The sequence below is a fragment of the Apium graveolens genome, chromosome 8 (assembly GCF_009905375.1).
Source record: "Apium graveolens cultivar Ventura chromosome 8, ASM990537v1, whole genome shotgun sequence".
Classification (NCBI taxonomy): Eukaryota; Viridiplantae; Streptophyta; class Magnoliopsida; order Apiales; family Apiaceae; genus Apium; species Apium graveolens.
The window spans coordinates 131,398,717-131,409,594 of record NC_133654.1 but is presented as its reverse complement, the minus strand read 5'-3'; positions in this window follow the sequence as shown (position 1 = coordinate 131,409,594).

The following is a 10,878-nucleotide window of genomic DNA, read 5'->3' as shown; positions in this document are numbered from 1 at the left end:
TTATAGTCACTTTGCACCCTATAAGAGTAACTTGCCACCATATATTGGTACAATTGACATGTTAAGACCATCTACATGCAATTTAACATCCTTTAACCACCTCGTGGCACCACTTTTATACAACTCAATTTTGGGCCACATTTTGGCTCTAATCAACCATGTAAGTAACTCTTAACTATATTAGAGTCATGTTGCACCCTATAAGAGTCACTTGCCACCATATATTGGTACAATTGACCTATTATCATCATATCATTCAATTTGACATCCTTTAACTAACTTTTGGTACCACTTTTATACAAGTCAATTTAGGGCCATATTTTGACTCTAATCAACCATGTTAATCACTCTTCACCATAATAGAGTCACTTTGTACCCTATAAGAGTCACTTGCCACCATATATTCGTACAATTGACATATTAACATCATCTACATGCAATTTAACATCCTTTAACCACCTATTGATACCACTTTTATATAAGTCAATTTTGGGCCACATTTTGGCTCTAATCAACCATGTAAGTCACTCTTCACCATATTAGAGTCACTTTGCACCCTACACGAGTCACTTGCCACCATATATTGGTATAATTGACCGATTAACATCATATGCATTCAATTTTACATATATTAACTATCTCTTGGTACCATTTTTATACAAGTTAATTTAGGCCCATATTTTGACTCTAATGAATAATGTAAATCACTCTTCACCATATTAGAGTCACTTTGCACCCTATAAAAGTCTCTTGGCACCATATATTGGTACAATTGACCTATTAACATCATATGCATGCAATTTGACATTCTTTAACCACCTATTGGTACCACTTTTATATAAGTAAATTAGGGTCACATTTTGACTCTAATCAACCATGTAAGTCACTCTTCACCATATTAGAGTCACTTTGCACCCTATAAAAGTCTCTTGCCACTATATATTGGTACAATTAACCTATTAACATCATATGCATGCAATTTGACATCCTTTAACCACATCTTGGTACTACTTTTTTACAAGTCAATTAGGGCTACATTTTGACTCTAATCAACCATGTAAGTCACTTTTCACCATATTAGAGTCACTTTGCACCCTATAAATGTCTCTTGCCACCATACATCGGTACAATTGACCTATTAACATCATATACATGCAATTTGACATCCTTTAACCACCTCTAGGTAACACTTTTACACAAGTCAATTTAGGCCCATATTTTAACTCTAATCAACCATATAAGTCACTCTTCACCATATTAGAGTCACTTTGCACCCTATAAGAGTAACTTGCCACCATATATTGGTACAATTGACATGTTAAGATCATCTACATGCAATTTAACATCCTTTAACCACCTCTTGGCACCACATTTATACAAGTCAATTTTGGGCCACATTTTGGCTCTAATCAATCATGTAAGTCACTCTTCACCATATTAGAGACACTTTGCACCCTATACGAGTCACTTGACACCATATATTGGTATAATTGACCGATTAACATCATATGCATTCAATTTTACATACATTAATTATCTCTTGGTACCATTTTTATACAAATTAATTTAGGCCCATATTTTGACTCTAATCAATAATGTAAGTCACTCTTCACCATATTAGAGTCACTTTGCACCCTATAAAAGTCTCTTGGCACCATATATTGGTACAATTGACCTATTAACATCATATGCATGCAATTTGACATCCTTTAACCACCTCTTACTACCACTTTTATATAAGTAAATTAGGGCCACATTTTGACTCTAATCAACCATGTAAGTCACTCTTCACCATATTGGAGTCACTTTGCACCCTGTAAAAGTCTCTTGCCACCATATATTGGTACAATTAACCTATTAAAATCATATGCATGCAATTTGACATCCTTTAACCACCTCTTAGTACCACTTTTATATAAATAAATTAGGGCCACATTTTGACTCTAATAAACCATGTAAGTCACTCTTCACCATATTAGAGTCACTTTGCACCCTATAAAAGTCTCTTGCCACCATATATTGGTACAATTAACCTATTAACATCATATGCATGCAATTTGACATCCTTTAACCACCTCTTGGTACCACTTTTATATAAGTCAATTTAGGCCCATATTTTAACTTTAATCAACCATATAAGTCACTCTTCACCATATTAGAGTCACTTTGCACCCTATAAGAGTCACTTGCCACCATATATTGGTACAATTGACATGTTAACATCATCTACATGCAATTTAACATCCTTTAACCACCTCTTGGTACCACTTTTATACAAGTCAATTTGGGCCACATTTTGGCTCTAATCAACCATGTAAGTCACTCTTAACCATATTAGAGTCACTTTGCACCCTATAAGAGTCACTTTCCGCCATATATTGGTACAATTGACCTGTTAACAACATATCATTCAATTTGACATCCTTTAACTACCTCTTGGTACCACTTTTATACAAGTCAATTTAAGGCCATATTATGACTCTAATCAACCATGTTAATCACTCCTCACCATAATAGTCACTTTGTACTCTATAGGAGTCACTTGCCACCATATATTCGTACAATTGACATATTAACATCATCTACATGCAATTTAACATCCTTTAACCACCTCTTGGTACAACTTTTATACGAGTCAATTTTGGGCAACATTTTGGCTCTAATCAATCATGTAAGTCACTCTTCACTATATTAGAGTCACATTGCACCCTATAAGAGTCACTTGCCACCATATATTGGTACAATTGACCTCTTAAAATCATATAAATGCAGTTTGACATTCTTTAACCACCTATTGGTACCACTTTTATATAAGTCAATTAGGGCCACATTTTGACTCTAATCAACCATGTAAGTCACTCTTCACCATATTAGAGATACCTACGCACCTTATAAGAGTCTTTTGCCATCATATATTGGTACAATTGATCTATTAACATCATATACATGCAATTTGACATCTTTTAACCACCTCTTGGCATTACTTTTATACAAGTCAATTTAGGCACATATTTTGGCTCTAATCAACCATGTAAGTGACTCTTCACCATGTTAGAGTCACTTTGCACCCTATAAGAGTCACTTGCCACCATATATTGTTACAATTGACCTATTAACATTATATACATGCAATTTTACATCCTTGAACCACCTCTTGGTACCACTTATATATAAGTTAATTAGGGCCACATTTTAACTCTAATCAACCATGTAAGTCACTCTTCACCATATTAGAGTCACTTTTCACCCTATAAGAGTAACTTGCCACTATATATTGGTACAATTGACATGTTAAGATCATCTACATGCAATTTAACATCCTTTAACCACCTCTTGGCACCACTTTTATACAAGTCAATTTTGGGCCACATTTTGGCTCTAATCAACCATGTAAGTCACTCTTAACCATATTAGAGTCATGTTGCACCCTGTAAGAGTCACTTGCCACCATATATTGGTACAATTGACCTATTAACATCATATCATTCAATTTGACATCCTTTAACTACCTTTTGGTACCAGATTTATACAAGTCAATTTAGGGCCATATTTTGACTCTAATCAACCATGTTAATCACTCTTCACCATAATAGAGTCACTTTGTACCCTATAAGAGTCACTTGCCACCATATATTCGTGCAATTGACATATTAACATCATCTACATGCAATTTAGCATCCTTTAACCACCTATTGGTACCACTTTTATATAAGTCAATTTTGGGCCACATTTTGGCTCTAATCAACCATGTAAGTCACTCTTCACCATATTAGAGTCACTTTGCACCCTATACGAGTCACTTGCCACCATATATTGGTATAATTGACCGATTAACATCATATGCATTCAATTTTACATACATTAACTATCTCTTGGTACCATTTTTATACAAGTTAATTTAGGCCCATATTTTGACTCTAATCAATAATGTAAGTCACTCTTCACCATATTAGAGTCACTTTGCACCATATAAAAGTCTCTTGGCACCATATATTGGTACAATTGACCTATTAACATCATATGCATGCAATTTGACATCCTTTAACCACCTCTTGGTACCAGTTTTATATAAGTAAATTAGGGCCACATTTTGACTCTAATCAACCATGTAAGTCACTCTTCACCATATTAGAGTCACTTTGCACCCTATAAAAGTCTCTTGCCACCATATATTGGTACAATTAACCTATTAACATCATATGCATGCAATTTGACATCCTTTAACCACCTCTTGGTACCACTTTTATATAAGTCAATTTAGGCCCATATTTTAACTTTAATCAACTATATAAGTCACTCTTCACCATATTAGTGTCACATTGCACCCTATAAGAGTCACTTGCCACCATATATTGGTACAATTGACATGTTAACATCATCTACATGCAATTTAACATCCTTTAACCACCTCTTGGTATCACTTTTATACAAGTCAATTTTGGGCCACATTTTGGCTCTAATCAACCATGTAAGTCACTCTTAACCATATTAGAGTCACTTTGCACCCTATAAGAGTCACTTGCCGCCATATACTGGTACAATTGACCTATTAACATCATATCATTCAATTTGACATCCTTTAACTACCTCTTGGTACCACTTTTATACAAGTCAATTTAGGGCCATATTTTGACTCTAATCAACCATGTTAATCACTCCTCACCATAATAGAGTCACTTTGTACTCTATAAGAGTCACTTGCCACCATATATTCATACAATTGACATATTAACATCATCTACATGTAATTTAACATACTTTAACCACCTCTTGGTACAACTTTTATACGAGTCAATTTTGGGCAACATTTTGGCTCTAATCAATAATGTAAGTCACTCTTCACTATATTAGAGTCACATTGCACCATATAAGAGTCACTTGCCACCATATATTGGTATAATTGACCTCTTAACATCATATAAATGCAGTTTGACATCCTTTAACCACCTATTGGTACCACTTTTATATAAGTCAATTAGGGCCACATTTTGACTATAATCAACCATGTAAGTCACTCTTCACCATATTAGAGTCACCTATGCACCTTATAAGAGTCTTTTGCCATCATATATTGGTTCAATTGATCTATTAACATCATACACATGTAATTTGACATCTTTTAACCACCTCTTGGTATTACTTTTATACAAGTCAATTTAGGCACATATTTTGACTCTAATCAACCATGTAAGTCACTCTTCACCATATTAGAGTCACTTTACACCCTATAAGAGTCACTTGCCACCATATAATGGTACAATTGACGTGTTTAACATCATCTACATGCAATTTAACATCCTTTAACCACCTCTTGGTAACAGTTTTATATGAGTCAATTTTGGGAAATATTTTGGTTCTAATCAACCATGTAAGTCACTCTTCACCATGTTAGAGTCAGTTTGCACCCTATAAGAGTCACTTGCCACCGTATATTGTTACAATTGACCTATTAACATTATATACATGCAATTTTACATCCTTGAACCACCTCCTGGTACCACTTATATATAAGTCAATTAGGGCCACATTTTGACTCTAATCAACCATGTAAGTCACTCTTCACCATATTAGAGTCACTTTGCACCCTATAAGAGTAACTTGCCACCATATATTGGTACAATTGACATGTTAAGATCATCTACATGCAATTTAACATCCTTTAACCACCTCTTGGCACCACTTTTATACAAGTCAATTTTGGGCCACATTTTGGCTCTAATCAACCATGTAAGTCACTCTTAACCATATTAGAGTCATGTTGCACCCTATAAGAGTCAATTGCCACCATATATTGGTACAATTGACCTATTAACATCATATCATTCAATTTGACATCCTTTAACTACCTTTTGGTACCACTTTTATACAAGTCAATTTAGGGCCATATTTTGACTCTAATCAACCATGTTAATCACTCTTCACCATAATAGAGTCACTTTGTACCCTATAAGAGTCATTTGCCACCATATATTCGTACAATTGACATATTAACATTATCTACATGCAATTTAACATCCTTTAACCACATATTGGTACCACTTTTATATAAGTCAATTTTGGGCCACATTTTGGCGATAATCAACCATGTAAGTCACTCTTCACCATATTAGAGTCACTTTGCACCCTACACGAGTCACTTGCCACCATATATTGGTATAATTAACCGATTAACATCATATGCATTCAATTTTACATACATTAACTATCTCTTGGTACCATTTTTATACAAGTTAATTTAGGCCCATATTTTGACTCTAATCAATAATGTAAGTCACTCTTCACCATATTAGAGTCACTTTGCACCCTATAAAAGTCTCTTGGCACCATATATTGGTACAATTGACGTATTAACATCATATGCATGCAATTAGACATCCTTTAACCACCTCTTGGTACCACTTTTATATAAGTAAATTAGGGCCACATTTTGACTCTAATCAACCATGTAAGTCACTCTTAACCATATTACAGTCACTTTGCACCCTATAAAAGTCTCTTGCCACCATATATTGGTACAATTAACCTATTAACATCATATGCATGCAATTTGACATCCTTTAACCACATCTTGGTACCACTTTTATATAAGTCAATTAGGGCTACATTTTGACTCTAATCAACCATGTAAGTCACTCTTCACCATATTAGAGTCACTTTGCACCCTATAAATGTCTCTTGCCACCATACATCGGTACAATTGACCTATTAACATCGTATACATGCAATTTTACATACTTTAACCACCTCTTGGTTCCACTTTTATACAAGTCAATTTAGGCCCATATTTTAACTCTAATCAACCATATAAGTCACTCTTCACCATATTAGACTCACTTTGCACCCTATAAGAGTAACTTGCCACCATATATTGGTACAATTGACATGTTAAGATCATCTACATGCAATTTAACATCCTTTAACCACCTCTTGGCACCACTTTTATACAAGTCAATTTTGGGCCACATTTTGGCTCTAATCAACCATGTAAGACACTCTTCACCATATTAGAGACACTTTGCACCCTATACGAGTCACTTGCCACCATATATTGGTATAATTGACCGATTAACATCATATGCATTCAATTTTACATACATTAACTATCTCTTGGTACCATTTTTATACAAATTAATTTAGGCCCATATTTTGACTCTAATCAATAATGTAAGTCACTCTTCACCATATTAGAGTCACTTTGCACCCTATAAAAGTCTCTTGCCACCATATATTGGTACAATTGACCTATTAACATCATATGCATGCAATTTGACATCCTTTAACCACCTCTTGGTACCACTTTTATATAAGTAAATTAGGGCCACATTTTGACTCTAATCAACCATGTAAGTCACTCTTCACCATATTAGAGTCACTTTGCACCCTATAAAAGTCTCTTGCCACCATATATTGGTAAAATTAACCTATTACATCATATGCATGCTATTTGAAATCCTTTAACCACCTCTTGGTACCACTTTTATATAAGTCAATTTAGGCCCATATTTTAACTTTAATCAACCATATAAGTCACTCTTCACTATATTAGAGTCACTTTGCACCCTATAAGAGTCACTTGCCACCATATATTGGTACAATTGACATGTTAACATCATCTACATGCAATTTAACATCCTTTAACCACCTCTTGGTACCACTTTTATACAAGTCAATTTTGGGCCATATTTTCGCTCTAATCAACCATGTAAGTCACTCTTAACCATATTAGAGTCACTTTGCACCCTATAAGAGTCACTTGCCGCCATATATTGGTACAATTGACCTATTAACATCATATCATTCAATTTGACATCCTTTAACTACCTCTTGGTACCACTTTTATACAAGTCAATTTAGGGCCATATTTTGACTCTAATCAACCATGTTAATCACTCCTCACCATAATAGAGTCACTGTGTACTCTATAAGAGTCACTTGCCACCATATATTTGTATAATTGACATATTAACATCATCTACATGCAATTTAACATCCTTTAACCACCTCTTGGTACAACTTTTATACGACTCAATTTTGGGCAACTTTTGGATCTAATCAATCATGTAAGTCACTCTTCACTATATTAGAGTCAGATTGCACCCTATAAGAGTCACTTGACAACATATATTGGTACAATTGACCTCTTAACATCATATAAATGCAGTTTGACATCCTTTAACCACCTATTGGTACCACTTTTATATAAGTCAATTAGGGCCACATTTTGACTCTAATCAACCATGTAAGTCACTCTTCACCATATTAGAGTCACCTATGCACCTTATAAGAGTCTTTTGCCATCATATATTGGTAGAATTGACCTATTAACATCATATACATGCAATTTGACATCTTTTAACCACCTCTTGGTATTACTTTTATACAAGTCAATTTAGGCACATATTTTGACTCTAATCAACCATGTAAGTCACTCTTCACCATATTAGAGTCACTTTGCACCCTATAAGAGTCACTTGACACCATATATTGGTACAATTGACGTGTTTAACATCATCTACATGCAATTTAACATCCTTTAACCACCTCTTGGTACCAGTTTTATACGAGTCAATTTTGGGAAATATTTTGGCTCTATTCAACCATGTAAGTCACTCTTCACCGTGTTAGAGTCATTTTGCACCCTATAAGAGTCACTTGCCACCATATATTGGTACAATTGACCTATTAACATTATATACATGAAATTTGACATCCTTTAACCACCTCTTGGTCCAACTTATATATAAGTCAATTAGGGCCATATTTTGACTATAATCAACCATGTAAGTCACTCTTCACCATATTAGAGTCACTTTGCACCCTATAACAGTCTCTTTCCACCATACATTGGTACAATTGACCTATTAACATCATATACATGCAATTTGACATCCTTTAACTATCTCTTAGTACCACTTTTATACAAGTCAATTTAGGCCTATATTTTAACTCAAATCAACCATATAAGTCACTCTTCACCATATTAGAGTCACTTTGCACCCTATAAGAGTAACTTGCCAAGATATATTGGTACAATTGACATGTTAAGATCATCTACATGCAATTTAACATTCTTTAACCACCTCTTGGCACCACATTTATACAAGTCAATTTTGGGTCAAATTTTGGCTCTAATCAACCATGTAAGTCACTCTTCACCATATTAGAGACACTTTGCACCCTATACGAGTCACTTGCCACCATATATTGGTACAATTGACCTATTAACATCATATGCATTCAATTTTACATCCTTTAACTACCTCTTGGTACCACTTTTATACAAGTCAATTTAGGGCCATATTTTGACTCGAATCAACCATATAAGTCACTCTTCACCATATTAGACTCACTGTGCACCCTATAAAACTCTCTTGCCACCATATATTGGTACAATAAACCTATTAACATCATATACATGCAATTTGACATTCTTTAACCACGTCTTGGTACCACTTTTATACAAGTCAATTTAGGCACATATTTTGACTCTAATCAACCATGTATGTCACTTTTCACCATATTAGAGTCACTTTGCACCCTATAAGAGTCACTTGCCACCATATATTGGTACAATTGACCTATTAACATCATATGCATGCAATTTGATATCCTTTAACCACCTCTTGGTACCACTTTTATATAAGTAAATTAGGGCCACATTTTGACTCTAATCAACCATGTAAGTCACTCTTCACCATATTAGAGTCACTTTGTACCCTATAAAAGTCTCTTGCCACCATATATTGGTACAATTAACCTATTAACATCATATGCATGCAATTTGAAATCCTTTAACCATCTCTTGGTACCACTTTTATATAAGTCAATTTAGGCCCATGTTTTAACTTTAATCAACCATATAAGTCACTCTTCACCATATTAGAGTCACTTTGCACCCTATAAGAGTCACTTGCCACCATATATTGGTACAATTGACATGTTAACATCATCTACATGCAATTTAACATCCTTTAACCACCTCTTGGTACCACTTTTATACAAGTCAATTTTGGGCCACATTTTGGCTCTAATCAACCATGTAAGTCACTCTTAACCATATTAGAGTCACTTTGCACCCTATAAGAGTCACTTGCCGCCATATATTGGTACAATTGACCTATTAACATCATATCATTCAATTTGACATCCTTTAATTACCTCCTGGTACCACTTTTATACAAGTCAATTTAGGGCCATATTTTGACTCTAATCAACCATGTTAATCACTCATCACCATAATAGAGTCACTTTGTACCCTATAAGAGTCACTTGTGTAATAACCCCCAAAATTTTCAACTTTTTGTAACCCTTGTGAATAGTGTTTTAGCTGAATGAGAAACCTTTTCATGCCACACTATGTAGGGGTTCTATTATGGATATTCTGAGATTTTATTAGTACTCTATACGGTATATGAGTGTATGTAAAGATCGTCAGAATCCAATTTCGAACACTTTGGTTTTTCCTGGAAATCCACTAGATACAGAAAGAATTGAGTATAAGGTAACAGGATAAAAAGGATTTAAATTAAAGGATTATAATAGAGGATCATAAAAAGGAATATAACGTATTGAGAAAGGTTAAGGGAACCTAAGTAATAAGATCCCGGGTATGATCCTTCAAACGATAAACGAGAACGAAAGTTAAGCGAACCGTATAACAGATCAGCGGTCATTAGGCAAACAATTAGGAAGTTAATCAAAGGGATTAGAGTGAGTGATGTCACCCAACCAATGAGAGGAGGACAAAGAGGGAAGGATGACATCACAACATGACATAAGCATGACATGGGAAGGAAGGAGATGTGGTGGCTTTTTAACCACACAATATCAAGGGCAAATAGGTAATTGACTAAATCAAACACAGAAACAAATCAACCA